Genomic DNA, 7,190 nt, shown 5'->3' with positions numbered 1-7,190 from the left:
GAATGGTATATTTACACAATAGAGTACTACACAGTGATAAAAAAAATATGATACTTTGAAATTTGCATGCAAATTGATGGATCTAGAAAAAAACATATTGAGGTAACCCAGAAAGATGAATATAATATGTACTCACTTATAAATGGCTTCTCGACACAAAGCAAAGAAGATAACTAAACTATAGTCCACAACCCCCGACAACCTACACAGCAAAGAGAACCCTAAGAGAGATGGACAAAGGGAGTAGAAAAAGATAAGATCTCCTGAGTAAATTGGGAGAGTGGGGGCTCATGGGAGAGGGTAAAAGGGGATGAAGGGAAGGGAGCAGAGAAAAATATATAGCTCAATAAAAACAATAAAACAAGATGAGACAATTCATCTTCTACTATTGAAGTCAACTCATGTAGGGTTTGAACTCTAAATACTATTGTCATCAAAGACAATGGCCACATTCATCTTGTTGAAGGTTCTCATACAGTCTTCAGTGGCTTTCTGTGTGGTTGCCACTGTAGTCCCGTGAACCATGTCGCTTTCCCGGATAATGATTCAGCAAAATTGTCCCCTTGTACTTTGCTAACTTCATGTAATGAAAGTGGACACCACAGGAAACACTGTGGGCAGAGTAGCGGTTTTGAGTTTTGTTTTGTTTACTTTTTCTTTTCTTTTTATTTTTATACAAAGTTTTATTCCATAGCCTAAGCCAGCCTCAAATTTCTAACAAGGCTTCTGTCTTAGCCTCCTGATTGCTGGGGTTATAAATGTGTACCACCATGTCCTGCTGATGGACTTGAACTTGAATTTCCCCACCCCCCAACCTGAACATTGTGACAAAGGACCCATGACTTTTTTAAAAGAGGGAACAAACTGAGGAGACCCCATTTCTTCTTTAGGCAACAAAGTAGCTGAGTGACCCCAAGAGAACCTTCCTGAAAATGGGCAAGTCAGATCTGGTAGCTCACACATGCAATCTCAAGATTTGGGAAGCTGAAACAGGAGGATAGCTGTAAGTGCAAGGTTGTAGTGAGTTCCAGAGCAGCTTGGGCTGCAGAGTGAAGCCCTGACCCCCAGAATAGGGAAGAGAGATAGAAGGATGGCCAGTGGGTAAGAGAGTTTGTTCCTTCTACAGAGAACACAGGATCAATTCCCAGCACCCACATCAGGCAGCTGACTGCTGCCCCTAACTCCAGCTCCAGGGGGATGTGAAGCCTCTGACTCCACAGACACAGGCACGCATGCGCACATGCTCCCTGACACACACATAATTTAAAATAAAGTAAATCCTCAAAACAGTCAGGGGGCGAAAGGAAGGATAGTCAAGAGGAAAACCAAAAATGGCCGCAGACCTTGACCCAGGATTTTGGGTTGCAGCCCTTTTCACGGAAACCCCAATGAGGAGCAAGCAAAGAAGGCTCCTTTGCAGAACCTTGGAAGATCCCAGGAGCTCAGCCCCAGCTGGCTAAAGACACAGCTGCCTTTCCATTTCGGCAGGAAGTGAAGTAAGATTATCTGTACTTCTGAAAACTGTCAAGGAAACTTGCACAAGCAGCCATATGAGCCCAAAGTAAGTCAGAAAGTGTGTGTGGGCAATAGAGAGAAGAGATCTTTATTAGATGCTTTTTATGCGGATATGTGCGGTACGCACGACCCAATACCTTCTCAATAATTTGATGAACTAAGTGACACTTTGAGGCCTCATTTTACTGGTAAGAAAACTAGATTTGGAGAAGACTGAGTGTTGTGCTGAAGGACACAAATAATTAATTAATAAAAATCATTTAAGCTTCAAAGTGTGGTGGTGCGTTTCTGTAATCCTAGCATTTGGAAGGGTGAGGCAGGAGGATCATAAGTTCAACTATGTACTAAGATGATGTCCCGGAAAGCAAAATCAAAACTTAATTAGAACAGAAAGCAACTGAAAGAACTCTTTATTATATTTAGTGGATAAAAATAGCGTATTCATAAACACGGTCGGCAGAGGGCATTTCACACTTGGATGAGGAAAGGCAAGAGCCATAGGTGATTGCAACTGAGAAGAATGTTTTGCGTGTCTCTTGTTCTCAAATACACTTACTCCCGTCACCGTTTTGAACACTGCCCTCAGAAAGATTAAATGCTTCAAAGGCATACCTCTGCCTAGGAGACACGGTGTGTGCTGAACTCTGGTCTCTGGTTCACAAATCTAATTTCATTTTGCTGTTCAGCCTGGTTGGTCTCCTGACGACCCATAAGGAAAACCTGACTCTTGATTCTAAGGCGTTGCGGTTTGAGTGCCAGACTGCAGCCCCTAAGACTCTGGCCAAGTCACTCGTGCCCCAGACCCTCCTTGGTCCCACAACTTCTCCCAAGCGCCTTTTCTCCCGCATCTTGATCAGACAGCACCATCAAGTGAACACTATGGGCGGTGCCTGATACTCATTTAAAAAAAGATTCCTGGCCAGAGCCCTTCAGCTTCTACCTAAGCTTAAACGCTGGGAAGCAGCAGTTCCCTCCTCTTCCCCTATGAGAATCACCCATAAACATGTGTGTGTGTGTGTGTCTGTGTGTGTATCTGTGTCTGTATGTAATGTTGCTGTGTTGTTTTGTTTTGTTTTTTATCAAGACAGGGTTTTTCTGTAGCTTTGGAGCCTGTCCTGGAACTAGCTCTGTAGACCAGGCTGGCCTCGAACTCACAGAGATCCACCTGCCTCTGCCTCCCAAGTGCTGGGATTAAAGGCGTGCGCCACCACCGCCCCGCTAAGAAATTATGTTTTTTAAATAAGGAGAATGACCTTTTCAGGGACGGAACTCCAGGCTAACACCGGAGCCCTAGACTTCTCTCTGCCAGCCTGTGGCCTGCGGTTACCTCCTGTTTGAAAGGATGTGTGCTTGCTTGTTAGCCTTGGCCTTCCTTCTTTTGGCCTTCCTCTCTGGCAGGTCAGTTAAGCCACCTTGGTGCCCTCTCTGAGCAAGGGACACAAAGCTGCCATTTTCCGACAGTTCTCCTGAGCAAAGGAGTCAGTTTCAGGGTTACCTCCTGTCCTCTTTTGTGTAATATTTTTCTCTCTGTTTTGCTATTGAAGACAAATGAGACCAAATGACTCTGAGAGAGGGAAGGAGGGAGGGAGGGAGAGAGAAAGGGGAGGGGAGGACTGTGATGTCCTAGAGAGACAACATTCCAAGGGAGTCAGAAGTTCTAGCTTTGGATAACCCCACACACACACCTCTCCCCCGACCCCACGAGTCACTAGTCGCTTTCCTTCCTTCCTTTCTCCCCCTCCCCCCATCTGTTTGTCCTTTTTTTTTTTCTGTCCTTCTTTTTCCTCCAGTCCTTTGACAATAACTCCCAGCATTCTCTCCAGAGGCAGGGAGAGGGGAGGGAGGCCATAGAGCGAAGCTTTAAAACCTGTAGCAAACAGAGGGGAGCAAGCAGCTCCCTAGAAACGGTCGTATGTTATGTAACTGTTGGACAAGCCAGGAAGGTTACCTTCTGATAGAGTGGGCAGGCCACTGACCTATTGACAGTGACAGGGTTGTGACCCCCAGCTGCCTGCCTCAGTCCCTCAACTCCTCCCCTGGTGACCAGGCCAGCATTCTTGACTATTAAAGGGTAATCTGGGAATTCTTATGGCTCTCTGGGCCTGGCTTAACTGGTCACTGTTCCCTGAGAGGTGAAAAGAGCCCTCCCCCAAGAATGGTAAATCTCTAATGTGGTCTTGCTATGGTCTGGGTATGGTTTAATGATGCCTTCCCAAAGGCCACAGAGGCTTGGTCTCCATGGTGATGACACTGTTGGGAGGCAGGGGAGGTTTTAAAAGGCAGTAGGGCCTATGGGAAGGTGTTTGAGTCACTGGAGGGAGTGACCGGGTCTCCCTATTACACTTGCAAAGGGGCTGCTCTTTGTTGGTTAGGCTCGAACTCCCAAGCCTCTGGGCTAAATAAACCTTTTCCTTCATCAGTAGCCTATATAAGGATTTCGTTATAGTAGCAAAAAGTTCACTAGTACAAGCGCATAAAAATGAATCCCTTGGGTTCCTCAATTTAAAATGAAACTACCGTTTGATCTAGTTGTACCACTCCTGGTTAGACATGCAAAACAATCTAAGTCAGCACACAATAAAGGTACTGGCACATCTGTGTTTATTGGAAACCCCCATTTCATATCTCTCTCTCTCTCTCTCTCTCTCTCTCTCTCTCTCCCCCCCAAACCCCGCCCACTCAGAGAGTCTCCAAACAAACAAAAGGTGCCAAAAAGCCCAATTCCAAATTCTTGGTGGTTGTGTCAGTTTACCCCAAAATTGCCAGCCGCCTAAGTCCCCACCTAAACGCTCAGCCTTTGACCACACTTGGGCACAAGCCCAGCTTGTGGCAGACGCATCGTCACTCCTCACCTACAACCTATAAAACTTTCCCTGGATCGGGTGTGAGACTTCTCTGGCCCCAGAGCCGCTTTGCTTGACACACCTGTTGTAATTCTTTTTCACTTCAGCTTGATCTAGCTTACTGAGTCAACAGAGAAACTTATTGGGAGGGGCAGGGGGAAAAAAAACATTTATTAAGTGGAGTATTATTCAGCCATGAATAAGAACAAAATGCTTGGAGAGAAACAGAGAGAACTGGAAATGGTTATATAAAATGTGATAAGCTGAACCCAGAAAAACATGCCTTGTTTTCTCTCATACTTGTAATATAGATTTAAAAAAATTGTTAATACAATCAAAGATGCCTATGAGCATGTCAGAGTGAAACCCGTTGTTTTATGCAATTAATATATATTAATATGATAAAGAAAAAAATTCAAGACGGGGTTTCCTCTAGGGAGCTTTAGCTGTCCTGAAACTCACTCTGTAGAGCAGGTCTAGCCTTTTAACTCAGCGATCCACCCGCCTTTGCCCACTGAGTGCTGGGATCAAAGGCCTACGTCACCTTACCTAGCTAACAAGAGAAATCCTTTTTAGAGTACTTCCCTCCCTGATGTGTGCTCTTTTCTGAGTTTCCTTTCCCCAGGAGGACCGTGGGGACGCAGCAGGGACAGCACTTAGGGTGCTATTTTCATGACATCTGCCGCCGAACTCAGTTAACTCCTGGAATGGGCTCTGGCCACTGGGAAAAGGAGAGGGATGAGAAAGGGAAGGGGAGGAGTGGTCCTCTTTCTGGACCAGAATCCCAGTGCTGACCAGGGCTACACATATAGCCGAGCTCCAAACGGGAGACAGCGAGTAGTCTTCTGAGAATTCAGAATTTACCAGGGCACTGGGAAGTGCTCGGATTTTTCAGACGCGCAGGGCATTTCTATGACATCAGACATTGGTAGAGGAAGATGTCGTATTCCTGCTTCTCTCTGAGTTCTTGAGTCTTTTAGGATCTCAAGACTTAGGCTTCTAGTGGAGTATGAGAGGTGATGAGGAATGGGTCAAAAAGTGCACTGGGATGAAGATAAACAGGAAGCTACAGCCCTTAATACCTAAACCTGACCGCTAATACTGTCCAGAGCTGGTGAGAACCACATTTGAGACCAGAGTAGATAGGAACTGAAGGGTCCAGCCGCTGGTGTCTCTCTGAAACGTACCATATGCTACTCTGCCTCCACACAAAGGTCTCGTTCACAAGGAGAAACAGAAACGATGTGGGGTAGGAACTAAAAGCAGAGTTCTCTCTAGGATATGACATTGTACCGGGCATGTCATGTTGTAATCTAAGGTCAACAAAGCTTCCTTCCGTGTGTTCTCTTAGTTCCCTGGTCTTTAACAGCATTAAGATAATACTTCCTTTGTTGAGTTTCCAGGAGATTAAATGTGAAGCTTTACCTGAGGGTCAGTGAACACGACCTCTTGTTGTTGCTTAGCTATTTACTCAGTATTAGCAAATGAGTAAACGCTATTTCCCTGAGAACCCTGAAGTGTGGTATGTTTGTCTGTTTTGTGAGTTTATTTGGGGGTAGTGATGTGCTGTTGCTGCTAGGGACAGAACTCAGGACCTCACATGGGGTCTACCATTCAGAAACATCTCCAACCAATAAATAAATAAATTAAAAAAATAAAAAATTAAAAAAATTAAAAAAAAACAAAGAAAAGAAACATCTCCAACCTGTCTCCATATTCTTTCTTTTCTTCCTTCTTTCCCTTCCTTTTGCATTTTTTAAGACTATTTTTTTTCTTTTTTAACGGTTAACTGAAAATCAGAAAAGTCCAGTAGCTTAACCAAAGTCAGTCAGTATGAGAGTCATGACCAATCCTGGGCTTGGCAGCCCCTCCTTTACTCACAAACATAGGTGATTTACACTCTGACCACTGTAGCCAAAGCCCATTGTAAGATGTAACTCACAGGATATCACAGCTGACTTATGACTTTCTGCTGGACCAAGCTAGGCTGAGCTTTCTTCCTGGCACCCTTTCATGAGCTCTAACTCAGTCTGAACTTTAGAATATCATGCCTCAGTGAAACATTTATGGGCAACCTCCCAAAGCCATCCTGAAAAACAATAAAGATTGATTTGGATAAGGATTCAATTTTGGCTTGGCAATCTTAATCAGAACCATGAGTTTGAGGCTAGCTTGGGCTATATGGCAGAGCCTCAAAAACAGATAAAAACAAGAAGCAATGTTGGAAAGATAAATTACTGTTGGAAACAGTAAATATGTTTGCGGTGTGAACCAGACAACCTGAGTTCTATGGTTGGGGTCTATGAAGGAAGGAGAGAACAGACTCCAACAAGGCCCTCTGGCCCCAGATACACACCAGGGCACGCGAGCACACCTCATATGCAGAGATATAACAAAACAGTTTAAATGTAATATTCTATGATTTTTACCATTACTAAAAGTGAAAAACAAAAATTTAACTCCTAAAAAATAAAACTGGTTTTCCTTCTAAGCTTCTTTGTTCTTTACTGCGGAGCCCATTTGACAACTTTCCATCCATCAGAAGCCATGAGGATGCCACTGGTTCTTTCAAACTTGCTCCCTATGTAGGGCCAACTTTGCACCCTAGAAACCTCAACCTGGGACCATAGACCCACATCATTTCCTGAGGCTTTAGCTCTCTAAAGACATTTGCAGAGTTTCTTTGCAAAGAGTGCCAAATAGCTAAAGAAAAAAAAGTTTTTCCCAAGTATAGTATGTTGACAGCTTACCCAGAGAGAGGCGACATTTGAAGACGAAGTCAGGATATGAACTTCCTTTGAAGTTCGTGTAGCGAGCTGGATGCTGACTGAA

Source organism: Microtus pennsylvanicus, chromosome 9 (genome assembly GCF_037038515.1).
Source record: "Microtus pennsylvanicus isolate mMicPen1 chromosome 9, mMicPen1.hap1, whole genome shotgun sequence".
Lineage (NCBI taxonomy): Eukaryota > Metazoa > Chordata > Mammalia > Rodentia > Cricetidae > Microtus > Microtus pennsylvanicus.
This window is presented reverse-complemented; position numbering follows the sequence as displayed.